We start from the raw sequence: 27896 nt of genomic DNA on the forward strand, positions 1-27896 counted from the left end.
AGCCATCCCCAACAGGCCTTGGACGCACCTATCAATGGATTTCATTACGGATCTACCAGTATCAGCGGGGAAAACTGTTATTCTTGTAGTTGTTGACAGATTCAGTAAAATGGTGCACTTTATTGCTCTAGCCGCATTGCCTAATGCTAACACACTGGCTCAGGTTTTTATTGACCACATCGTGAAGCTTCACGGGGTCCCTTCCGATATTGTTTCGGATCGTGGTACCCAATTCGTTTCTAAATTTTGGAAAGCTTTTTGTTCTCGTTTAGGGGTTCATCTGTCGTTTTCTTCATCTTTCCATCCACAGTCCAACGGTCAGACTGAACGTACCAATCAAAACCTAGAGACATATTTGAGATGCTTTGTTTCCGAAAATCAGGAGGAATGGTCATCTTATTTACCGTTAGCCGAATTTGCCATTAATAATCGTCGTCAAGAATCCACCGATAAGTCACCATTTTTTGGTGCGTATGGTTTCCATCCTCAGTTTTGTACGTTTAGTGAGGGGGGCCGTCTGGGATTCCCGAGGAGGAACGATTTGCGTCTTCACTTTCTTCAGTGTGGCAGAGTGTGCAAGAAAGTTTGAAGAGAATGGGTGGTAGATACAAACGTGTGGCTGATAGGAGGCGCTCTGAAGGTCCGGACCTTGGGGTGAATGACTTGGTGTGGTTGTCTACCAGAAATATCAAGTTGAAGGTTCCCTCATGGAAATTAGGTCCGAGATTTATTGGTCCTTATAGGGTAATTAAGATCATTAACCCGGTGGCTTTTCGTCTGGAGCTACCTCAGACTCTAAGGATCCATAATGTCTTCCACAGATCTCTGCTTAAGAGATATGTAGAACCTCCTGAACCATTGCCACTACCGCCTCCGGTGGTTGTTGATGGCAGTCTTGAGTTTCAGGTAGAAAAGATTGTTGACTCACGATATGTTCGCCGCTCTCTTCAGTACCTGGTGCACTGGAGAGGTTATGGTTCCGAAGAGAGAATGTGGGTTCCAGCTTCAGAGATAAAAGCGGACAGACTCATTCGGGCTTTTCATAGCTCCCATCCGGAGAGGCCTGGTCTTGAGGGTCCAGACAGGTCTGGGAGGAGAAGGTCGCAGCGACTTGCTACTCGCGATAGCTTGTGAGTTTGCTCCATGGTTCAGGGTATGTCATCCGGGTTTTGCCTTGTGAACCTTTTTGTCCTGACTGGGAGTTTGTAGGCATCCTTCTCAGGTGAGTCCTGTCTGCCACTCCCAGCTACTATATTAGTTTCACTTTCACTTGCAGTCATTGCCAGATATAGTCCTTACTTCCAGTTCTATTCTGACCTTTGAAGGAGATCGTTTGATGGTGTTGCTGTGGAGCTCTTGTCCGGCGTGGACTGTCGTGATTGGGATCGCCTTCTCTGCTCGTGACTGGATAAGTCTATCACTGTTATAGTTTGTTTGTTGCTGTCTTCCCCTGCTGTTCTCCTAGACATGAGTGATGGTGACTAGTGCACCCATCGGCCTTTCCCCACTCTAGGCTAGTTAGGGTGACTGAGGGTTTAGGCATCCTGCTCGCCGCACGGGTTCACACCCCGTCTAGGGTATCAGGGCAGACAGGTGCCAGCTTAGGGTTAGTCAGGGGTGGCCATACTATTCCCGTCCGTAGATAAGGGTCCCCCTTCCCCTCCGTCTGGTGCGACACGACCGCTGCTTGGATAGCGGTCGTGACAAATAACTTCAGATTTGGTAAAAGCAAATAGCCAACGCCTTGAGTATGTTGACCGATTCACAAACGGCTACCAAAAAAAATTCGATACCGCACCTTTTCAAATTGTAAAGGCGCAGCCTATTATTTCATCGCGTTGTGTACGTAACATAAGGCTGACCTTGCAGTTACCCAGCTATGCACGCCAGGAATTACTGCATTACTAGCAATCATTGCAAATTGTGTTGGCAGACACACATAATGTGCCCCACTTACTTGCAAATACATAAAAATGAATAATAGATTATGAGCCGGTCCTAAACTTCACCATGCACAGAGCTGAAATTGACAAGCAAAGAATGCAGAATTTCATTTTTCACACTTTACCAATATCCCCAAGGCAGCTGATTTATCACGATACTTTGTTTAACACACACAACTATACATCAACAATACATAATTAGTACCTTCCCTAATTACTAATGGCATTATGTATGCCGTAGGAAGAGCAGACGGCTTTAATGATGCACAAATTCCCTCCCTCCGCACTAAATAACATTTTTCCATACTGGAAATCACTTCAACTTATGACTCCCTGTCGACTCCAGTATACTTTCATTGCCAACCACCAAGGTCAAAAAAATGTGAGTTATCATTATGTTGCTCAGACACATTAGATAAGTACAGAACACAGCTAAAATATTTATTAGCTGAGAAATGGTTAGGAGAGCTTTCTCTCTCCGAGGGACATTATATCAGTCACTTATAGTGAAAAAGATCGGAGAAGATGAATTTAAATTGCTTTTAGGCCACTTTTAGCAAGTGTCCATTGGCTGGCCTCTGAAATACCTAGACAAATTCCTCATCTGTACAGAAATGCAGGTTAATACAGGGTTCATCTGCAAGAATAAACACTTCAATATATGTGGCCAAGTACCCGGTCCGTCTTTACCACGCAGCATTTAATGAAGGGTCATGGACATATTTGAGTCATGTTCTGCTACCCTGTAACTCTATGTCTATGGTAATTTCTATATAACACCCCTTCATGCCCATTCACAAGGGAACCTGGGCTGTACAGCTGCCTATGGATTCAGCTTTTGGGAGGCAATCAAAGGGGCTGGAGAGAACACCGGAGACGTGCTTTTGCGTTTGCTTAGCGGACGGTGAGTATTATATTATCAGTCTGAATAATAAACTATGCGATGAATGATTAGTACATGTCTATGAGATGGCAGATTAGTTGCTTGAGAAATGGAATTCATAATTCAATGTCCCACAATGTGACACTGTACAGGTGTGATGTGTGACAACATTAATCAGTTTTACTTCATCTACTCATTTTCTGCCCCTTCTATGAAATTGACATAATCACTTTTCCAATTATACTCTAAACTGCTTATCGCTGTTGGCAAGTTACAGTATTTCTGCTCCAAACTAAAAATTACTCAACCATCTTTGAAATTTTGGCGCCTGGATAATTTTGGTGCCTGGATACTTTTCCATAGCGCATAGGGAACTTTTCCAGTTTCTGCTGATTGAAAAACAAGAAGCCACCAGCCACCAACCCCATAAATTTTAGCAGCACAACCTAAAGCTTTTCATACCTATTAGATTTTTGTCAGCAGATTTCATCAATTTGGATGGGATACCACCAGGCCTGGACTGAGCATTTGCACAAGTGGCCAAATGCCCCTTGGGCTGCACCTTCTAACACTTAGTGGGCCGCCAATCCTGGTGGTTCTTCTAAATGATGATGAGTGGCTATTGGGCTGCAGTCTGCACCCTCCTACTAAGCCACTGACTCTTGTGTTGCTCCCAGCAATGGCCCTTGTAGTTTTGGCTGCGTGTCCCTGCTCCTCGTACTTTAACTATCCACCGCTGTCCAGGCCGCATGTCACTCAATCAATGACTCGATGATTGACTGGCCAGCACCAGTAGGTTCTATGCAGGCAGAGATAGGATAGCTCCGCTCTTTTCTGTCTATTCTTACCCCCACGGTCTCATTAGCCCTGAGCTTCAGATGATCGTTGATGTCTGCTTCCTTTCGTGGACAGTTCAAGCAGCTTCCGGTGCCTGGATCCAACCTCCAACACAGTAGAACCCAAGCTGGGCCTGCTCGCACCCTATTTAGCCTAGTCATAGACCTGGACTGACTGAGTACCTCAGAGGCCCACCATTCTGGTGGTAACCCAGTGTCAACATAATATATGCTGCAGCCACATGACGGTCCTGACACTAGAGAGTTGTGTGCAGCTCAATGCTCCAGTTGGTTGCAACCAGGGGCGTAGCTATAGGGGGCGCAGAGGTAGCAGTCACTACCGGCCCCAGGAGCCTGATAGGGCCCAAAGACCCTTGTGCCGCATAAGAAGACACTGGTATTATAGAAAGTGTATGCAGGTCAAGTTTTACCTCTGGCTGAAGGGAAGGGGTTAGGTCAAGAATTTGGCATGGGTTGGTGCTGTTTCAATTTTTGCCTCAGGCAGCACGAAGGCTTCGTGTTTCCGTGCCCCTGGCCACAAAGCACTGAGGGAAGGGTGGCCCAAGCTGAACTCTTGCACCAGGCCACCTTTATTTAATGAGATTAAAAAATATCCTGAGACAAACACGACTTCATATCAACACCTTTCTACCAAAATATGATCTTAATTATGGGTAATCATGGCATGATTAAGATCATGTTTTGGTAGAAACGCATTGGTTACAGGTCACGTTTGTCTCAGGAGGATATTTTTTAATTGCAATCAATAAAGGTGGATTTTATGAACGCATGATATATATTTTTCTATGAGAATTTCTTCTACGAAGAATAAATAATGCCTTATTTATATGCCCCTGTATGAAAAAAAATCATGGCATGCTCCATTTGTTCGGAGGAATACCTCCCTCAAATCTAATCTTCTAGGGGAGAATGTCTTCATAAATACGAAGTCAGATGGAGCCTGTACATCAATGCACGGAGACCAAATGGCTCTTCATACAGTATGCTGCAATGTTGCGTTCATTAACCCTTAAGTTTTAATTTATGCAAATTAGGCTCTTGGGGTAATGAGGGCATTGCCGTTAAACTGAGAGGCTCTGTTCTCTCTGCAACTGCCACGCCTTCTGCACTCTGATCGACAGGGCCAGGCGTTATGATGTTTTCTCTGTCTGGTCCTGTCAATCAAAGTGCAGAAGGTGCATCAGTTGCAGAGAGAGCAGAGCCTCTAGGTGTAATGGCAACTCCCCCATTGCTCCTAGAGGCTCATTTGCATATATTAAAACTTTTTAAAAATGTTTCTCATAGTATCCATACATCATATCCATACAGTATGTCATCAGTATTACAGATCCATAATACTGATGGGCAGTCTCTTAGGAAGAACCGTGTAAGATGGCCCCAATACAGATTAAATACTGACAACATACTTTTAGTTCATAACGATTAAAAGTAGCTCATACGTTTCCAATATTCATAAATTCTATGCAACCATGTGAAAAGCGTCATATTACTCCTTTTTCTGGACTATTCATTGCATGCTTATCTACTGTATTAGAAATCATACTATTCCACAGAGTAACTTGACTTTGGTATATGATTTTTTTTTATGGCACTTGGATTTCTTTCCTTTGAAATAATTTTATTCATTTTAACATTCAGTTCCATTCCAAACCCTGTTAATCACAGTGGATTTTATCTTCTGCCAAGCTGTGCATTAATTCCTCAAGCCAAGCAACACATCTGCTTTCATAGTGTAGAGTAACTGCAATCACATGAATGACGCCTGATTGAACTTTGTGCATCACACAGATAAAGTAATTGTGAGCAGGATACAAAGGTAGATTACAGATATGCATAAACGCCTACTAGTACCTAGTCCTTCAACTCAATGAATGAGGTGGATTCGGAGCTAGAACGGCAACATAGGATGAGGCAGACAAGAATGACAATGGTAAGATGAGGCTCAGAAGGTGATGGCCAGAAAATGAAAGACTGGGATTTTTGGAGGGCTATGGTAGAGGTATGGAATTAGGGTTTGAAGAGCATCTGTCAGCATGATCAACCCTATTAAACCAGCATACAGTGTGGTAGGGATGATCAGGTTAATAAAAACGATACCCTTATTATGACTCTCCGGTGGCCACATTACTGAGAAATCTGCATTTTTTATATGCAAATTACCTATATGGAGCACCGAAGGGCTAGTCAGAGCCCTAAGAGCACCAGTTTGTTTACACCTCCTTCAGCTTCAATTCCTCGCCCCCATCTCTGGATTCACAGGACTAGTCTTTTAGTGGCTGCAGTTCTTCTGGCGTCGAGACCTGTACTTTCCTGGCGTCGAAAACCTGTACTTTCCTGCCAGTGCGGTATCTTCTGGCGCTTGCTCAGCATTTCTCCTGCTGTGTTCCAAGACCTGTCATCTCATGCCTGCACTGTGTTTCCAGAGACCGCGAGATACAGCGCAGGCACAAGATGACAGTTTGAATCTGCACTGCTTGAAGAGCTGCAAGACAAATACTGTGCAAGCACCAAGACCAGAAGACCAGGAGAGCACTTGGCTCTAGAAGACAAGCGCTGTCAATCTAGCGGACTGAAGCTAAAGGAGGTGTGGCAAATTGGTGCTCCGAGGGCTCTGGCTCTCCTCTAGTTAGGTCATTTAGATATAAATAAAAATGCAGTTTTCTCAGTAATGGGACCACTGAGAGTCATAATAAGGGTATCGTTTTTTATCAGTATGATCAACCCTACCAGGATGAATGCCTAGTTTAGTAGAGTTGATCATGCTGACAGATGCTCTTTAAGTAGGGCAGATAGGTTCCTAAACTTTTTGCCTTTAGAGTGGAAACTATCATCCCCCTTTTGGTAGGTTTTTGAAGGTGTTCTTGTTTAAACTCCGATGGGTTAATGGTACTGTAGGCGAACTTGACCTGTATGTGTTTGGTCCAGGCAGCCACAAAAGTTGGTTGCAAGGACACAACACTGCCTGGGCTGCATAAGTGACCCATCAAGGGAAGGCGGGACTTAGAGGCAAGGTTGTGATGGTCCCATCTCCTGTAAATATTTTTTCAAAGTTGATCAGTGTTTTTTTTTTTTATGCATGGTGTAAAAAAAGCTATGAATGCTCAGCTGAGCTTCTTAAAGGAAACCTGTCACCATGAAAAGGCAATGTAATCTGCAGGCAGAATGTTATAGAGCAGGAGGAGCTGAGCAGATTGATATATAGTTTTATGGGGAAAAATTCAGTAAAACTTTATACATTTTAAATTCCTGCTCATTCTGGGCTTTGAAGTCAAGGAGGCGGTCCTATCAGTAACAGCCTCACCGCTGTGACCGTGTATACAGAGATAGCTGTCAATCACTGATAGGACCGCCTCCTTGACTTCAAAGCCTATAATGAGAAGGAATGTAAATGCATATAATTACAAGTTACACTGAATCGTTTCCCACAAAACTATATATCAATCTGCTCAGCTCCTCCTGCTCTACAACATGCTGCCTGCAGCTTAGACACCATGCTCAACATGACAGGTTACCTTTAATTAAATTTTCCACATTACAATTAGGTTGTCCAGCCTGTGGCTCCCCAGCTCATTGCCTGCCTTTCCACAGAGAGCCATACGATGGAGACAACTGAGATAAGGTATTCGGCCAAGTAAAACATAATGTAATCAAATGTACCACAAAACAGAATGATAACTCCACAATGCTCCTGTAAAATGATTTTGTGCATCTATTCATGCCAGTAAATTGATTACAAGCCTCTCTGAAGACAAGAAGAAAGAAGGCACTTATGGCTGTCGGAATGAAAATCATGATTTTGGAGAGGTAGCGGAAGTATTTTTGGAACATGCAGGACACCCCCGCTACACGTAACCTCCTGAATAAACTCTGGCTAAAAATAGCGGGCGTGATCAAGAGGCACCAGAGAAAAGATGATAAAGGATACTTCTGACATAGCACTACCGAATAAGGACCTCAGGGGAAAAAAAATATATATATATGACTTATCTCTAAAAGCAAAGTCTGCCACCTCGACAGCATTTAAACTTAACCCTTGCCCCAACTTCGAAATCCTTTAGCCAGCAAAGCTTTTATCACATAAAGAGGATATTAGGCAATAAACTTGCTTACAGCCGGCTCGAAAATCCTGGCTAAACAAATTTCATCTGTTAGCTAACAGATTGCTGATTATTGCTCTAACCTTTGAACAGTACCAGACACTCACCCGTCATGAAGTCCAGAAAATAGATTTAGTAATGGATAGTTCAAGCAAAACGTGAGATTTACACACGGATGATGAGGAGACGGTGTCACCCGGCAAATGAAATAACAATGATATAAGTGGTCATTGGATCTGAACCAATACATCCGCATAAGGAAGACTTCCCCGCAGATCCATTACTATGTTATTTATTAACTCGATTTAGCATTTTCTGAAGATAGATTTATCATCTCCCTTGCGATAGGAAAGCTGTGTGTGTTTCCGACTTTTTAAATGTGACTTAAAAAAAATAAATATCAAGCCCCCCCCCCCCCCTTTTTATGCCACCCTCGCCACTTTTCCAAAAGGGGGTGTGGCATGGGTGGGAAAGGGGCCTAGTCAACTGTGGAGATAAATTTATCTTCATGCACGCCAGTTTTCTGGTGAAAATAAAGCCAGAAATATAAGGCTGCTTCGTATGTATTTTGCAGTCTGCAAAAAACGGATCCGCAAAAAATACGGATGACATCCGTGTGCATTCCGTATGTTGCAGAACGGAACAGCTGGCCCCTAATAGAACAGGCCTATCCTTGTCCGTAATGCGGACAATAAGGCTACATTCACACGTCCGTGGTGTGTTGCGGACCCGCAAATTGCGGGTCCGCAACACACCAGCCCGTCACCCCCATAGAAATGCCTATTCTTGTCCGCAAGCTGCGGACAAGAATAGGACATGCTCTATATTTTTGCGGAGCTGCGGACCCAAAATCGGGGCCGCGCTCCGCAATTGCGGCTGCAGACAGCACACTGTACTGTCCGCATCCATTCCGTCCCCATAGAGAATGAATGGGTCCGCACCCATTCCGCAAAATTGCGGAAAGGATGCGGACCCATTTTGCGGACGTGTGAATGGAATAAAGAAACAGAGAGGCCTACTTATTCCCAAAGTTAGTTAGCGTATATACTGATCCCGTGGGACAGAGGGATAAAACTTAGTATTTAATAAAGATACATTCTAAAATAGATAGACACTAGAGGATGAGCCTCTACAACAAACAATATGAAAGACAACCCTACGGGCATAGACTTGTACATATGTACACAGTGTGGCCAGGATGGTATAAATGGTATAAAAAACAGGAACGTTCTCACCCGATTGTAGACCAGGGTTTCTCACAGAGATGGTTGATGATGGAGACGGACCTGTAGTACTTGGTAGCCACACTGGAGGAAGATAGGTATGTGTGCCCCTTTCACATAGGTGGGTGACAGGGTAATTAACCCTAGACGGCCCTAGGAAGGGGGCAGGGGCTAGTACGCCCTACCCATCTATACGGGGAACTTGCCCCGCAAGGAGCGTCCCCGTCCGGATACCTGACCCTGTGGGGACAGAATCCCTAATAGTCCCTAAAAAATGCTCCCTACGTGTCACGTTTCAATTCGTGAAAGAAAATCATCAGGGGAGATCAGTGGTGGTCACAGGACTATGGATGGGGCCTGTGCGACCAAAGAAAAGGGGGGAAGATGGTACAAAAAGGGATGGTATAGGTCAGATGTCAATCTGTGTGTGTAGCCAGTCAGGCTGAATCACACAGGACAAGACCGCATCAATAATCTCTATCAAAAAGTAAGTATAGATGCACCAGTGGGTGCCATCTATAGTGGATAGAAAGGAGGAGCCACAGGATAGTCAATCCAAGGGCGGGCTGTCAGCAGAGTGTACTCACCACTCTGTGTCTTTTAAATGTGCTCCAAAAGCCGCCGGTTTCCCTGTGATTTCCTACTTCCGGACATGTGACTCTGCTGACAGCCCGCCCTTGGATTGACTATCCTGTGGCTCCTCCTTTCTATCCACTATAGATGGCACCCACTGGTGCATCTATACTTACTTTTTGATAGAGATTATTGATGCGGTCTTGTCCTGCGTGATTCAGCCTGACTGGCTACACACACAGATTGACATCTGACCTATACCATCCCTTTTTGTACCATCTTCCCCCCTTTTCTTTGGTCGCACAGGCCCCATCCATAGTCCTGTGACCACCACTGATCTCCCCTGATGATTTTCTTTCACAAATTGAAACGTGACACGTAGGGAGCATTTTTTAGGGACTATTAGGGATTCTGTCCCCACAGGGTCAGGTATCCGGACGGGGACGCTCCTTGCGGGGCAAGTTCCCCGTATAGATAGGTAGGGCGTACTAGCCCCTGCCCCCTTCCTAGGGCCGTCTAGGGTTAATTACCCTGTCACCCACCTATGTGAAAGGGGCACACATACCTATCTTCCTCCAGTGTGGCTACCAAGTACTACAGGTCCGTCTCCATCATCAACCATCTCTGTGAGAAACCCTGGTCTACAATCGGGTGAGAACGTTCCTGTTTTTTATACCATTTATACCATCCTGGCCACACTGTGTACATATGTACAAGTCTATGCCCGTAGGCAGTGCTTTAAGTGGGCCAAAAGAGGTGCCGGTACTCTATTAGGCGCCGGTGCTCCCCCCCCCCCCTGCACATCAGACCCCCCCATCACACACATATATATTAGTTCCTCTATGTACCAGTACCCCCCCCCACCACCGCACATTCGTTCCTCTCTGTACCAGTACCCCCCTGCACATCAGACCCCCCCCCCCCACTCATCACACACACACACATTAATTCCTCTCTGTACCAGTACCCCCCTGCGCCCCTCCCAACACTCCAGTATAATAAACATTGGTGGCGCAGTGCGCCCCCCCAACACCCCAGTATAATAAACATTGGTGGCGCAGTGCGCCCCCCCATCACCCCAGTATAATAAACATTGGTGGCGCAGTGCGCCCCCCCTCAATATAATAAACATTGGTGGCGCAGTGGGCCCCCCCTCAATATAATAAACATTGGTGGCGCAGTGCGCCCCCCCTCAATATAATAATCATTGGTGGCGCAGTGGGCCCCCCCTCAATATAATAATCATTGGTGGCGCAGTGGGCAGTGCCAATGAGGGTTAAAAAATAAAAATAATAATTAACTCACCTCCTCCAATTGATCGTCTTCTGTTCTTTCTTCATGACCTGTCAAAGGACCTGTGGTGACATCACTGTTAGCATCACATGATCCATCACCATGGTAATGGGTCATGTGATGAGCTCAGTGACGTCACCACAGGTCTTGAAGAAAACAGGAGAACGGCAGCTACGCGATCATCTGGAGGAGGTGAGTTAAAAAATTTTTTTTATTTTTTAACCCTCACTGGCACTTCCCACTGAGCCACCAATGTTTCTTATACTGGGGTGTTTGGGGGGGAAAGCGCACTGCCTACCAACGTTTCTTATACTGGGGTGTTGGGGGGGGGGGGGGGCGCACTGTGCCACAAACGTTTCTTATACAAATACAGGAGGCGGGTGCTGGAATCAAATAGCCGGCACCCGACCTCTGTGACAGGGAGCTGCGATCAGCTACAATTAACCCCTCCAGTACCGCACCTGAAGGGTTAACTCAACTGCAGCTGATCGCAGCTCCCTGTCACAGAGGTCGGGTGCCGGCTATTTGATTCCAGCACCCGCCTCCTGTTTTTGTATTCAGGTCAGTTATCTTCATTGGTGGCGCAGTGGCCACAGCCCCTCCCCTCCTCCTCCCGTCTCTCTTCTTATTGGCAGCGGCGGGGGCAGCAGGCAGGTCAGACAGGGGAGGAGGAACGAATCAGGTCAGACAGGGGAGGGCTAGATGGAGGGGGCGCCCCGAGGGAGAACACAAGTTCAGCCTCGCCTGCCGCATATTACATTGCGAGCTGTCGGCCGCCCAGCGCCCCTGTTACTATGGCGCCCTGTGCGGCCGCACAGCCCGCACACCCCAAAGGCCGGCCCTGCGCTCCGGTACCGGAAACCCACGTACTGGGCGCACGGAGAGGTGCTGGTACTCTCCAGGGCAATTTTTGGAAGTGGCGGTACTGAGTACCGCCGCGTTCCGGCCCACTTCAAGCACTGCCCGTAGGGCTGTCTTTCATATTGTTTGTTGTAGAGGCTCATCCTCTAGTGTCTATCTATTTTAGAATGTATCTTTATTAAATACTAAGTTTTATCCCTCTGTCCCACGGGACGTGTGAATGGAGCCTAATAGGACATGTTCTATTTTTTTGCGGAATGGAAATACGGACAGTACCTTACGGGGTTTTTTTTGCGGACCCATTGAAATGAATGGTTCCATATACGGTCCGCAAAAAAAACTAAATGGAACGGAAACGGAAAGAAAATACGTTTGTGTGCATGAGGCTTTAGTGTAGGTACATTGAAATAGTGCACCAAAATTAGGGCTTTGGTGCAACCAGAAGGGGTCTTCAACCTGACCAACAGTCAAGTAAGAGTTCAGTGCACACGCATAAATAGGTAATCCTTCTACGATATATCAGCAGTGTATAATTGTGCATTCAGAGGAATAACATGACGACGTTTCGGTCGAGATGGCCTTTGTCGAATCTCATCTGCACCAGTTTGAAGGGAAGCTCATTCCACTCTTCAAATTAGTGCAAATAAAAAAATTTGACAACGGTCATCTCGACCGAAACGTTGTTGTTTTATTCCTCTGGATGCACAATTATACACTGCTGATATTGGAGAATTATATGTAAATATTAGAAGGATTACGCAATTTACTTGTGCATTTACTTGACTATAGACTTCTGTTTAGGCACACGGACTGCAGGAGGATGTGCCTAATTTATGATTCGGCCTGCGCCCTGTCATAAATGTTTCGTTTTTCCGTATGGCATATAGAGTATACAGTAATTACATAGAAAAAATTGGGCTGGGCATAACATTTTCAATAGATGGTTCAGCAAAAACGGAACAGATACGGAAGACATACGGATGCATTTCTATCTTTCAACGGAACGGAAATACGGAAACGGAATGCATACGGAACACATTCCGTTTTTTTTTGCGGAACCTTTGAAATGAATGGTTCCGTATACGAAACACAAAAAAACTGCTCGTACACTCGCAAAAAAAACGTTCGTGTGAACTAGGCCTGTGTGTGAGGGAGTGAGAGAGAAGAGGGTCTGTCAGACTGGGTGCTAGCTACACTGTGACGGTAACAGCACCCATGGCAGTTAAAATTTGAATTCCTGAACATTTGTAATTCATTTTGAACAATCTATTTAATAAAAATGACAATTCCGATCAACTCCGAACATATACAGCACAAAGAGCTTCGAAATGCAGTTTGAACAAACTCTGCCATTCAGTTCTATGGGGGATTTTTTATTTTTAAACTTAAAGGGAACCTCTCATGTGGATATTTGATTATAATCTAACTAATTATATACAATCATTAACTACTAAAAAGTACCTTAGATGTATTCACTTACTGGTGTGACAGATGGTTACCTCATAATATACACACAAAGATGCCGCATGCCGCATGCTAATGAGCTGATTTGAGTCCAGCGTGATGTCATTGAGTCCAGCGTATATTTAATTCAGAGCTATAGCCACTCCCCGCCCACCTGCTGCTGATTCCTATGGAAACAAACTGTCATTCAGCAGCAGGTGGGCGGGGAGAGTCAGGAGCTCATGAATATTCAGGACTCATCATTATCAGCTGGAGCTTTTCAATACAAGATGTTGGCAGATTGACTGGGTCAATTAAAGAAAGTGACCCAGCATTGTGCTAAGAGAATCAATCACTTATTTATGTTGCCCTTAGTTAGGACACCATAAAACTGGTGACAGGTTCCCTTTAAATTGATTACAAAGGACAAATCCGATCGACCTCAAAAATACAGGGCACACCTCTGAGCGCCAAGAGCTTCGAAATGCAGTTTGGAGTCTAAGTTAAGCGGTTCAGGCTGTAGTAATCTCAGAAATAAAATATAGGAAGATGAGAAATAAGAATATAGGGGCACATTTATTAGGACTGGCGTTTTAGAGGCAGGTCCTAATAAAGCACTATATCTGGTGGTGGATCCGCCGGAGTTATGAAGAGGCGCAGGCCTCTATATAACTTGGGCGGATCCACCGCCGCTTCTTAATGTAAGACAGCTTCCTAGCCGGCGTAGAAAATGATAAATGAGATGGACCTGCCGGCCTGTCCCCTTCCCCCCTTCCCACGCAACCCCTCAATTTTTTAGACCTGCCGTGAGCAGGGGGAAATCCCAGATTGTGTCACAAAAGACCTTTGCGCCACAATCTGCGCCAGAAATACCCCTAATCTAGGCATATTTCTGTTTAATAAATGACCCAGAGAGTGCTTTTTTAGACATCTTTCAACATTCCCTTCTAATGAGAAGGCTCCCATCATGATAAACTTATCACAGAGTGCTGTCCCATTACCAAGACACCCAGGAATGTAATCTGGGAGGGAACCTGGCAGCAAGAGCCCAGCTTTCTCGCAGCACTCCTGCTACTGGGAATTACACAGTAAAACAGTGGGCTCATTAAAAAAAGAACAGTAAAACAGTAGGTGGTCCGTGTAAGAGCATATTCACATGGCAGAAAGTATATGCGGATTTCAGTAAGTTTTCCATGCCCAAATCCAAATGATATTTGTCCACAATAGGAATGTTAAATGGCAGTTCACGCCATTGCAGATTTTTAAGCAGCAGATTTCAAAGTGCCACAGCCGCGTCTTTATGTAGTTTCCACATGGAAACCACTGCGGGCAGCTACAAATGACTGACTACATTGAATATGAAACTGCAAACGTGCTGCAGAAATCTGAGGGCCAACCTCGGATTTTTGATGCAATTTTCTTGCTAATCAGCATCTGATTATTTTTACCAAGAAAAATCCGTTAGGGTCACGCTTCAGTTATTTGGTCAGTTATTTCCATCAGTCATTGTGAGCGAAAACCAGTAGTGAAGCCTCAGATCAGGTGTTATGTATCTGCATCTGTTCTGTGTTTCTGACCCAAACCTGGTTTTGGCTCCGAATAACTGATGGAAATAACTGACCAAATAACTGACGAGTAAACTCAGCCTTAGGCTACATGCACACGACCGTGCTGTTTTTTGCCGCGGATCGGCAAAAAACGGAAGCCGCCCGTGTGCCTTCCGCAATTTGCGGAACGGAACGGGCGGCCATTGATATAACTGCCTATTCTTGTCCGTTTTGCGGACAAAAATAGGACATGTTATATTTTTTTGGCGGGCCCGCGGAACGGAGCAACGGATGTGGACAGCACACGGAGTGCTGTCCACATCTTTTGCGGCCCCATTGAAGTGAATGGGTCCGCGCCCGAGCCGCACAATGTGCGGCTCAGACGCGGACCAAAACAACGGCCGTGTGCATGAGGCCTTAGACCTAGTTCACGCAAAAGTTTTTTTTGCGAGTGTACGAGCCGTTTTTTTGTGTTCCGTCTACGGTTCATATACGGAACCATTCATTTCAATGGTTCCGCAAAAAAAAAAACGGAATGTGTTCCGTATGCTTTCCGTATTTCCAGTTCGGTTGAAAGATAGAACATGTCCTATATTTGGCCGCAAATCACGTTCCGTAGCTCCATTAAAGTCACTGGTTCCGCCAAAAAAAACGGAACACATACGGAAATGCATCCATATGTCTTCCGTATCTGTTCCGTTTTTGCTGAACCATCTATTGAAAATGTTATGCCCAGCCCAATTTTTTCTATGTAATTACTGTATACTGCATATGCCATACGGAAAAACGGAACGGAAACGGAAACACAACGGAACTCAAAAACGGAACAACGGATCTGTGAAAAACGGACCGCAAAAAACTATAAAAGCCATACGTTTGTGTGAACTAGGCCTTAGGCCTCCTGCACACGACTGTATGGCTTTTTCAGTGTTTTTCGGTCCGTTTTTCACGGATCCGTTGTTCCGTTTTTCGTTTCCTTTGTGTTTCCATTTCTGCAGAGGCCGCAGCATTCCGATGAACACCACAGCTTTCTCACAGCACACCAAGCCGAGCGCCATTCATTGAATAGTGGCAATGCTTGGTATTGCAAGCCAGACCCATTCACTTAAATGAGACTGAGTGACACCTAGGCTTTGTAACTGATGCTGTAACAGGCCTAAGCTCACCGCTGATTGGTGGAGGTGCCAGGAGTCAGAGCCCCACCGATCTGATATCAAGGACTTATCCTGAGGATAGGGCATCGATATTCTACTCCTGGAAAACCTTTTTAAAAGGATGTTTGTTCTCACCACCATATTTAGTAAGGGCTACTTCAACTTTTACCAAACTGAAAGCTAGACAGTTGTTGCTTACATCCATAATAATGTTTAGAGATGTTTTCCAAAAACTCTCCTCTTCAAGAAAGCAGCAAACAAAGCCTACTACACCCTTACCCTACTCCCTAACCATGGATAGGCAACATTTAGAAGGACCTATGTTCCACGTAAGTCACACCAAGAGCTGACTTCAATGTATTTAGTGGTCCAGCAGGTATCTTGAGCAAATAAAAAAATAATAAAAAAAATGAAAAATCTAGAGACCAGTAATAATTGTCAAAAAGGGTTATCCGATAAAAAAAATAAAAATAATAATAATACGGAATGCAAATGCTATAGAATAAGTAAATACACTTCTCCCCTCTTCAAAACCTCACCAATCTAAACCCACAAACCTGACCTGCAGCGTATTTCCCTGGTTTTTGAAACTGGCATCAGAATCCTGGCTCATTTTGCTTAGTAAATCTCCCCAATATTCTTCACATTATGGACCAAAGATGCACATTTACAAAATGGTTTATGCTGCAAATCTGGCAAAGATAAGTCTTAAGATGTGGTGTGTGCCATGTGACATAATTTGTGATTTTGGGGGAGCTCAGTGGGAGGGGGCATGGCCTCCTGCTGCCCGCCATATTTACTATAATTTACGCCAGATACTGGTGTAAATTATACTTCAAATCTGTGCAAGTCTGTCAGTGCAAAATACACCAAATTTATTAAGAAGCACAAGTCTCTTGATGTCACGAGGGTGTCACGACCGGTCGCTAACCCTGTTGTTCCTGGGGTCGCAGCGGGTGGCTACGCGCTCGGTTTCTCCCACGATTGCTCGATGATCTAGTGGTGAGAATTGATTCTGGTCCAGTGACCCCTAGCTCGCCTGGCACTGGTACCTGGCTGCCCTGACGTCCCTAGACAGGCTGCTAACCCGTACGCCGATCACGTGCCTCATCCCTGGCTTACCCTGAAATAAGCCCTAGGTAGTGAGTAGGGCGGTGGGAGCACTAGTCCTCACCACTGACACCTAGGGTAACAACAGGGAAAGGACAAACAACACAAATAATCCCCGAAAGGAGACAACAAACAGGAGAGAACCGGGGATCCAACAGCTCTAGTTCCAACAGCTCCACAGCAACAGTTGTCCCAACTCCACCTGAGGTCAGAATAGAAGATCTGGAAAGAAGGTCTACATCTGGCAGGAGTGGCTGACAGAGAACAGCTGAAAGGAAAAGCTACGGATTCCTAAATGGGACAAAAAGGATCGCAAATGTAAGCAGGGAAACCTGGACCGGAATCAATTCTCACCACTAGATCATGGAGCAATCGTGGGAGAAACCGAGCGTGTAGCCACCCGCTGCGACCCCAGGAACAACAGGGTTAGCGACAGGTCGTGACACCCTCGTGACATCTAGAGACTTGTGCTTCTTAATAAATTTGGTGCATTTTGCAGTGACAGACTTAAAGGGGTTATCCCATGAATAATGTAAAAAATGAAAACCATGCATAATCTAGTACATGACAACTTCTTTCTGACAAAGCTAGAACCAACACTGTACCTCACATGGATCCAGAGATCGCACCGTTCATTGCTCCAATTGCTCTATTGGGTTTATTTCAAGTGATCCGCTTAGGGAGCAGTGCTCCAGACAAAAAAAAATGACCAGGAGCCATTGGCTCCTAAACTAAAAAATTTAGGAGCCAAATTACATTTTTTAGTCGCCAAATTTAAAATGCATATGATTAAAAAAAAAAGGACTTTGAGAAGATGAGACGCAGGGGCACTACATATAGGAGAAAACAGCACCACATACCTCTCACATCCAGGGACATTTTCTGGGGAACAAGGTGACTAAAAATGGCGAATTGCGTGGTTTAGAGGTTTTTTTTCTGTTACTGCCTTCACCGAGCGGAAATATTTTTAAATATTTTAATAGCTCACACTTTTTGGGACGTGGGGATATGTAATATGTTCTTTATTGTTTGTAAATTTTATATGTAAAACTGGGAAGGGGGCCATTTTGGTGTTTTTTGTTTTTTTTTAAACTTTTTATTTAATAACCATTTCTTCCCTTAGGGACTAGAACCTGGATCTTTTCATCCCTTGTGTTATTCACCCTGATAGAGATCTATTAGGGTGAATAGGTGTAACGGTCACGTCCACACACACACAGGGGGAAGGGTAGTGACCACTGCGCTCCACCCTCACCCCTGGCCCTGCCTACTTGCCTCACGAGTCCTGATGACAGGGGACAACTGGACGGCAATCCCTAACTTAGGATATGTGCAGGGAAGACAGACAAGACAAAATACGGAACATGAACGGACCGGGTCAGAACCAAGAGAGCTACGCAGTACAACGGATTAAGCAAAGAATGGTCAGGAGAAGCCGGGGTCAAATACCAGGAGAGTAGCGAAGTACAAGAGGAGTCCTAAGAGAGTAGTCAGGTGGGAGCCGAGGTCACAATACCAGGATGTATGCGCAGTACAGGAGGAGCAGGCAGAGGATCGTCAGGGAACAGGATCAGGTAAATATTCAGTAGTCCAACAAATAGCCAGGAACCTAGAAATTAACAGGCAACCTGTAGCCAGCAGGCTGCCTGTATTTATAGTGGGGAGTGAGGGTCATGTGACGTGGCCAGCATCACATGACCGACAGACCAACCAGTCGAGCACCGAGTGATCAGCTCGGCGCTCAAGGCAGACTAGGAGCAGGGAGCCACCCAGCTAGTAAAGCCGCCCTGGAAATGAGGTCAAACACAGAACCTCATTCCAAAAGCTAAGCAACAGTTCTGCGGGCAATGGGGGACCGAGTGCACCTTCGGAACCCCGTGACAGTACCCCCCCTTTTACGAGGGGCCACCGGACCCAAGACTTCAGGCGATGGCTTTTCAGGGTGTTCTAAATGAAATTTACGAACCAGTCTAGGAGCATGAACCTCCCTGGCAGGTACCCAAGATCTCTCTTCAGGTCCATACCCCTTCCAGTGAATCAGGTACTGCAAGGAGTTACGCACCTTCCTGACATCCACTATTTTAGACACGACATACTCGACAGCATCATTAACAAGAACCGGCGGAGGCGAGGCTTTCGATGGTACTACCGGTTCAAAATATTTTTTAAGTAGAGATTTATGGAACACATTATGAATGTGGAATGACTCGGGCAGCTCCAACCTAAATGATACCGGGTTAATCACCTCCGTGATCTTATATGGACCAATAAAACGAGGAGCAAATTTTCTAGAAGCTACCTTGAGAGATAGATTCTTGGAGGACAACCATACTTTATCCCCAACCTGAAAGTTCACCCCCCTTGAACGTCTCCTATCGGCCTTGAGTTTTTGAGAACTTTGAGCCTTTTCTAGGTTCGATTGAACCCGGGCCCAAACTGTGCACAGTTCGGAGGAGAGTTTATCAGCTTCAGGGTTAGAGGAGGAGACGGACGACCCAGAATGAAAACGGGGATGAAAACCATGGTTACAAAAGAAAGGGGAGACCGCAGCAGAAGAATTGACACGGTTATTCAGAGCAAATTCAGCCAACGGAAGGAATTTGACCCATAATTGCTGGTCATCAGCAACATACAACCTCAACCGGTAGGTTCTCCAGGACTAGAAGAGAACATCTCTCAGAGTGGCACACACCCACGGACAGAGAAATTTCAGAGGTACATGACCTCACCGTACCACCAATCAGGGGAGTAGCATCAATAGCCATGACATGGATAGGTGTAGGTAAAGCAAACATTGGAATACCCAATTTACAAGCAAACTCAAAGTCAATAAAGCTGGCCGCTGAACCGGAGTCAATAAAGGCCTTACCCGGCCACTTATTAACCCCTAGAGAAATTGTTATGGGTACCAAAAGCTTACCGTTAGAAAAATCAGGGTGTACCTGGTCTTTAGGTTGTCTTGCTTTAGAAGACTTGTCAGAGAGGTCCCTCTTAGGACACTTGTTGATCCAATGGCCAGGATCTCCACAGTAGAAGCACTCTCCGCGTCTGCGACGAAGATTACCCCGGGTCATGCCAACCTGCATGGGTTCCTCGGTGGAGACCTTAGTGTTGTCCCTGGAAAAGGCCTCTGGCTGGACCACCATCTGAGAACAGAACTGTCGTTCTTGTCGTCTCTCTCTAACTCGTCTGTCAAGTCGGACAACTAGGGTCATCATCTCCTCTAAGGTCTCAGGAATTTGGTAATTGACCAATAGATCTTTTAAATTATCAGATAGACCAGACCCAAACTGACTCTTCAGGGCTGGTTCATTCCATCCTGAGGGGACACACCACCGTCTGAATTGGGTGCAATACTCCTCCGCAGGGAGATGGCCCTGAACCAGTACCCTAAGAGCTGTCTCGGCTACCAGGGCACTGTCTGGTTCGTCATAGAGGGTACCCAGGGCCTGAAAAAACCCCTCCACAGAAGTTAGACAACTGGCCCCAGGAGGTAACGAAAATGCCCAGTCCTGGGGATCACCCTGTAGTAGAGAAATGATAATCCCCACACGTTGGCTCTCGGGACCGGAGGACACGGGGCGCAAACGGAAGTAGAGTTTGCAATTCTCCTTAAAGGAGAGAAACCTCTTCCGGTCTCCAGAAAAGGGTTCTGGGAGCTTGATCTGGGGTTCAAAATATGGACTGGAGGACAGAGGAGTGGAAGAACCTTGCCCTAACTCACAAGAACGGAGTTTCTCTCCTAGCTCCTGCACCCTCTGTGTCAAGTTAGAGACATGGTCAGTCAGGGTAGTAAGAGGATTCATGATACAGTGGTTATTGGGCCTGTTAATCTGTAACGGTCACGTCCACACACACACAGGGGGAAGGGTAGTGACCACTGCGCTCCACCCTCACCCCTGGCCCTGCCTACTTGCCTCACGAGTCCTGATGACAGGGGACAACTGGACGGCAATCCCTAACTTAGGATATGTGCAGGGAAGACAGACAAGACAAAATACGGAACATGAACGGACCGGGTCAGAACCAAGAGAGCTACGCAGTAAAACGGATTAAGCAAAGAATGGTCAGGAGAAGCCGGGGTCAAATACCAGGAGAGTAGCGAAGTACAAGAGGGGTCCTAAGAGAGTAATCAGGTGGGAGCCGAGGTCACAATACCAGGATGTATGCGCAGTACAGGAGGAGCAGGCAGAGGATCGTCAGGGAACAGGATCAGGTAAATATTCAGTAGTCCAACAAATAGCCAGGAACCTAGAAATTAACAGGCAACCTGTAGCCAGCAGGCTGCCTTTTTTTTTAGTGGGGAGTGAGGGTCATGTGACGTGGCCAGCATCACATGACCGACAGACCAACCAGTCGAGCACCGAGTGATCAGCTCGGCGCTCAAGGCAGACTAGGAGCAGGGAGCCACCCAGCTAGTAAAGCCGCCCTGGGAATGAGGTCAAACACAGAACCTCATTCCAAAAGCTAAGCAACAGTTCTGCGGGCAATGGGGGACCGAGTGCACCTTCGGAACCCCGTGACAATAGGACCTCACACTCTCCCTGCTGCTCTGTGCTCTGTGCACACAGCAGCAGGGAGCTGAACATGGCAGCCGGGGCTTCAGTAGTATCCTGGCTGCCATGGTAACTATCTGAGTCCCAGCAGTGTAATCTGCCACTGCCACCAATGAAGGGGATGGGGACCCTGTGGCCACCATATAACAATGGGGGGGGAGACGGGGACGACTTGTGGCCAGTGATAATTGGGGGGGAGAGCGCACTGCACCACCAATGAATGTTTAAAGAGGACCTTTCGTGGGTCCAAAGAATATGAACTTAGTAGCAGGCTGCATAGAGCGGCGCCCAGGGATCTAAGTGCACTTACTATTATTCCTGGGCGCCGCTCCGTTCGTCCGCTGTGGCCCCCGGTATTTTCAGCATTCAGAGGAAGGAGGAGGAGATGCCAGTGTCTCTCCGTCTCCATAACAGCAGCGCTGTCCAATCACAGCGCAGAGCCAGGGAGGTTTTTTCTCTCCCTGGCTCTGAGTTCTGTGCTGTGATTGGACAGCGCTGCTGTTGGAGAGACACTGGCGTCTCCTCCTCCTTCCTCTGAATGCTGAAAATACCGGGGGCCACAGCGGACGAACGAAGCGGCGCCCAGTAATAATTGTAAGTGGGCGCCGCTCTATGCAGCCTGCTGATAAGTTCATATTCTTTGGACCCATGAAAGGTCCTCTTTGACTCCTTCATACAATTGTCTGCAGCGGTATCACAGACCCGGCACCAATAACAGGGCATGCGATCTGTGGCACCTGAGGGGTTAATGGCCGCGGATCGCCTGCCCTGTTATAGAGGCCGGGTGCCGGGTCTGTGATACCGCTGCCGACACTTATGTTTTACATTCATTGGTGGCGCAGTGGCGACAGCTCCTCCCCTCCTCCTCCCCTGCTATCTCCCCATTGGTGGTAGTGGCGGCCGCGTCACAATGGAGAGGGAGGGACTCCTTCCTTCTCCACTGTGCTACTGAAGAGAACTTAGGCTGCGCAGGATCGCGGCGGTACAGTCGCAAATGGCGACAAGACTAAAAAGTCTTGTCGCCATCTGCAAATTTTAAGGCGCATTGGCGACCGTTTTGGTCGCCATCTGGAGCCCTGGGGAGGCATGTATTTTCTCCGGGGTGTGTCCTTTTAGTTGAGCGGAACTGAGCATGTGCTTCCATCTCAGTGAGCAGGACAGAAAAATTTGAAAAAGAGCAAACAGCAGGTGGCGCTATACGGATAGATATAATTGAATAACGCAGTATCTATAATCTATTTCTCACTACATACAATTACAAAAATATTCAGAACTAGGTGCTGGTTTCAAAACTGTAGACTATTTTTTGTGCGACAACCTGCTGGTAAAGCCAGTTTTAGTTTATCTGCCCCATTCTCTATGAAAGTCAAAATAATGGCTGCTCTTTTCTAAAACCTGATGAACCCATTACAAATCAATGGGCTCCATCAAGCTCCATTAGTATCTGTTGCACAACACAGCTGTCATATCCATCATGGCTCCTGTAAGACTGCAAGCTTTGTGAACACAGCCTAGTTGGGCAAATTACTGTACAGGAAAATAAAACTAACAATTGCAAATGACACAAAATCCCCTCTGATGCCTCATGCAGTGCAATGCAGAACAGACACCAGCTAATAATGCTAAATAATAGTCATTTCATTCTTCCGTCCATCCTCTGCCTGCTTCATTGATTTCCCTATTTTCCTACAAGCATGACTTCAATGCCGTCAGTGGAATTTTAGGTCTTACTTTTTTTTGTTGCTTGGATTATATTCGAGCAGATGGCTGCTGCCCTTTTAGCTCTCTCACAAATCATGTCACATCCATACGTCTCACTGAGCTGATCTTCTGCTTTGCCGAAATCTTAAGACCGCGATGGGAAACATTCAGGTAAATGTTTGCTTCTTGGCAATCTGAATACAACGCAAGGTGTTCGGTTATCGCTGTCACGTCAAAATGTCACTCCGGAAGTCACCGCAGATGAGCAGGTTACAGAAGTGTCTGACATCTGACAACAGGAAAGGGCGACCTGAAGCTCCCCTGCTATAGCTGTCACAGCACGCTGGGAGTTGTAGTTCTGCAGAAGCTGGAAGGCACTAAAGCCTAGCCAATCTTATTTTATTACAGCTCTCTTCAGCCAGCACTTTACGGAGCCAAATAAACCAATATTTTACTGTGATTTATGCTATTTGTTTGGATGGCTGTAATGTGGAAAAATATCCCCTCCTAAACATATGGATGAAGAACATGATGTCAGTGTATTCCCAAATATTGGAACAGAAAGTGCAAAGTGTGAGTTACAATCCAGAAGGAGAACAATAACCCTTGCTTGTTTTTAGTAGCTTATAACACGTATATATAAAACCGCGGTGACTTATCTGCTTCCAGCCAGGATGTGCTCGGCTACTTTACAGCTCTGCCTGCCCCGACATAATAGAACAATAACTCCTCATAAATCCAGGGGACACCATAGCAGTCCCCATAGAGAACAGACTGCAGCATAATTAAGAGATAAGTAATGCATCAAGCGAAAGACGCCACAATAAGGCTAGGTCTACACGACTATAGGGCACAACTACACTGCAACATTTGTCGCGCGACAATTTTTATAATGATAGTCTATGGTGTCGCAATGCAACAGGCTGCAACTGCGACGCGACAGTCGCCGAATGGATTTTTTGCGACTGTCGTGTCGCAGTCGCAGCACGTGCGACACCATAGACTATCACTATAAAAATTGTCGCGCGACATTGGTGCGACAAAATGTCGCGCCACAAATGTCGTCGTGTAGACCTAGCCTTACAGTAATATTCTTTCAGCTGTTGCACTAAACATATACAGTATATATATATATATAGGGAAAGTGTCATCAGACAATATTTTTTAAGAATTGGTGATGTTATTTTATTATTTTCTGTGCTAATATACTCGTCCGCTCCTCGGCAAATATCCTGAGAATTCTCTGCCAGAAGAGCCGGCCGCAGAGGTGAAAGTAGCCTCCACGCAGTTCCTTCCAATGGTTTCATAATGCGCACATGCTATGGAGTCCACTGCATTTATGTGAAGAATAAACACATCGTAAAAGCTAATTAAACATTACATAAATTAATGTGCAATAAATATTTTAAAAAAAACAAGCAACTGCTTCAAGATTGTAAAAGTATATCTGGTTAGAGGATCTTTCATCTCCGTCACTGGGTGTCCAGAGTTCAGTTCAATCGGGACGCCTTTAGCAAACTAGTGTAAATTGAGCCTGAATGGTTCCCTTTAAGATGATTTGTCACAAGGCACAACTTCTTTCAATGATGACATATGTGCCCCTATTCCTGACACCATAGGGTCCCAGACCTGCACATAAATGGTGGCAATAGTAAAGGTGCTGATGGTTTTCTTTAGTGTTGAGCAAATCGCGTTTCGGATCCCAGATCCAAAGTCGATTCACTCAAAACTTCCTTTGAATGCTGTACGGAGACTGAAATATGACTCGCCACAATTCCTTAGAATCCTCTCATTTGGAAATGTCCTTTAAGTGTACCTTACGCACGGCCGCCGCTCCATTCACTCCTATGGGACTGCTATTTTCGGCAGTCCCGAGAAATGAATGGCTGCATGTGTGGCTGCTCTCTGTTAACTTCGGGGGTACCATTCTGGAGATAGGTGCAGCTATCTGGCATTGATGCCACTCATCTCTCAAATGAGACAACCCCTTTAAGATGCCTTTACTCCAACATCATAACACACAATGGATGTCACAGTTTACATACAGCACAAGCTGTAGTTCATGGGTCAGGAGGTGGTTATCTGACCGCCAGGGGCTAATTTCCCGGTCATCTGTCATCCAGAGGATGCTCACCTTCCCTCTCTTAGCAATCAGCTGCAGAGACCGAGCCCTCCACCTCTCATCAATCTTAACATACCGGAAGATGTTTGATTTAGTCTAAACACGCAGAGTGTGAAACATCGTATCAGTGACCTAATGTTTATTCATCCATCAGGAAAGTCTTTGAAACTGGGTTTTCTTATTCATAAGCCAAGTCCTTTAAATGAAACTGCTCCGTTGTAATACATCTTCTGTAAAGAGGACCTGTCGCCTCTCCTGACATGTCTGGTTTAAGTAAATGCTTGTATTCCCCATGAAATTACATTTTTAGCTTGTGGTTTTCTTTAGACCTGTGCTTTGTGCCATCCCTGGGTTATTCCTCCTAGAAATATATGAATGAATTGATAACTGGGAATTGACATTACCATTCACATTGTCATTAGGGTGTCTCTCTGTGTGTAAGGACCCCCCCAACAACTAACACCCAGTTATCACTTCATGCATGAATTTCTAGTAGGTATAATACAGGAGAGGCATGAAGATTACAGTTATTTACTGAAATGGACATGCGGACAGATCCCCTTAAAGCGTTGGCACCTTGTCCTTATACCAGACAGATAAAATAACACCGAGAACACAATGATGTCAAAGAATGCACTCAGCCATGCTGACTCCGACAAAGGAATGAAAACGAGATCCTTTCAGTTATACTTACAATTATTAAATAACATTCATCATGACATAAGTACCCTTGAAATTTTCAGTACAACTTTATGACTGCACAGCCTGAATGAAATGAAGCATAGCTTGAAGATTTAAGAAAAAGTTTAATGACTTACCAAAACGTTGTGTCCCCACAGCACAGGCAAATCCAACGCAAATAAATGGAGACCATAATTCCAAATGGTGGTTCATGGAAAAAAGAGAAGTATAGTTAGAATTCATCTCTACAACAGACCCGACGTGTGTTCTGTTACTTGGCTTCAGGCTGCACTTTTCAAGAATTGGATATGCATCAGCTATAACAGCTGAAATAGTGAATTTGATATAAACATAACCCTTATTAAAGGGGTGCGTGATCTTTCCCATTCCGGTGAGGTTCCTACCACTGGGACCCCCAGCCGATCATGAGAACGGGAACCCAGTATTCCTGCAATGGTCATGCATGCTGCCTCTCCATTGAAATCTATGCGATCTACCACTCTGTTCATTTCAGGGGACCCTACAGAGTATGGGGCCTCCATCCTTACGACCAGTGTGGGTCCTAACAGTAGGACCCCCACCGATCTATAGTTATCTCCTATTCCTGTGGATAGGAATAACATAGGGATTTTAATATGCTGTCCTCTATTACTACAGTATGAGTTTGAGTTTCCTTACTTATCCAGCATGATAAGTAACATTGTTGATGTCATTTTATGTACATGTAAAGTATACAGTGGTGCTTAAAAGTTTGTGAATCCTTCAGAATTTTCTATATTTCTGCATAAATTTGACCTCACGCTACATCAGATTTTCATACAAGTTCTAAAAGTAGACGAAGATAACCAAATCAAACAAATAAGTCAAAAATATTAGGCTTAGTCATGTATATATTGAGGAAAATAATTAAATATCACGTCTATGAATGGCAAAAGTATGTGAACCTTTAGGATTAGACAATCATTTGAAGGTGAAATTAGAGTCAAGTGTTTTCAATCAATGGGATGGCAATCAGGTGTGACTGGGTGACCCGTTTTATTTAAAGAACAGGGGTCTATCAAAGTCTGATCTTCACAGCACGTTTGTGGAAATGTATCATGGCATGAACAAAGCAGATTTCTGAGGACCTCAGAAGAGTTGTTGATGCTCATCAGGCTGCAAAAGGTTACAAAACCATCTCTGAAGAGTTTGGAGGAATTTTATGATTTTTATTCCCCAGGAGTGGTCAATCAACAAATAACAAGGTATGTAATAGTCAAAGAAGCCAAAAAGGAAGCCAAGGTAACATCTAAGCAACTAAAGACTGAGTACACCATCAGGACACTGAACAATAATGGTGTGCATGGTAGGATCGCAAGGAGAAAGTTGCTGCTCTCCAAAAAGAACATTGCTGCCCAATTGCAGTTTGTAAAGATCACCTGTAGAGTCAGAAGGCTACTGGAACAATGTCTTGTGGGCGGATGAGAGCTTTTTGGTTTAAAGGGAACCTGTCACCGGCATTTTGGGTATAGAGCTGAGGACATGGGTTGCTAGATGGCCGCTAGCACATCCGCAATATATTAAATCGGTTTTTTTACACAATAAAAGCACACAGAGCTATGGGGACTGGGTATTGCGGATGTGCTAGCGGCCATCTAGCAACCCATGTCCTCAGCTCTATACCCAAAATCCCGGTGACAGGTTCCCTTTAACCCCTTAAGGACCAGTGACGTACATGTACTGCATGGTGATCGGACGGGTGCAGGAGCTGCGCTTGCCCGATCAGCGGCATGGACCCAGCAGTCACTGACAGCCAGGTCCCTGCTGCATACGCCGGCATCGGTGAAAACACTTATGCCGGCGCATTAACCAT

At 45.5% G+C, this 27896-nt stretch overlaps 1 protein-coding gene across 5 annotated transcripts in view; it reads right to left on the minus strand.

Annotated features, from left to right (window-relative positions):
- The window catches only part of EPB41L3 (erythrocyte membrane protein band 4.1 like 3), a 342189-nt gene that overhangs the window by 303984 nt on the left and 10309 nt on the right, over positions 1-27896 (minus strand). Inside the window, exon 2 of one of the 5 annotated variants that reach the window (XM_040433752.1) lies at positions 26058-26128. The exons of 2 other annotated variants lie outside the window; for them this stretch is intronic. The gene's annotated coding sequence lies outside the window, so the exon portion shown is untranslated. Of the gene's footprint in view, positions 1-7887; positions 7986-26057; positions 26149-27896 lie in introns of those variants that run through there. 2 more of the 5 variants (XM_040433751.1, XM_040433754.1) reach the window with 2 other exon arrangements.

This window comes from Bufo bufo, chromosome 5 (genome assembly GCF_905171765.1).
Source record: "Bufo bufo chromosome 5, aBufBuf1.1, whole genome shotgun sequence".
Taxonomy (NCBI): Eukaryota; Metazoa; Chordata; class Amphibia; order Anura; family Bufonidae; genus Bufo; species Bufo bufo.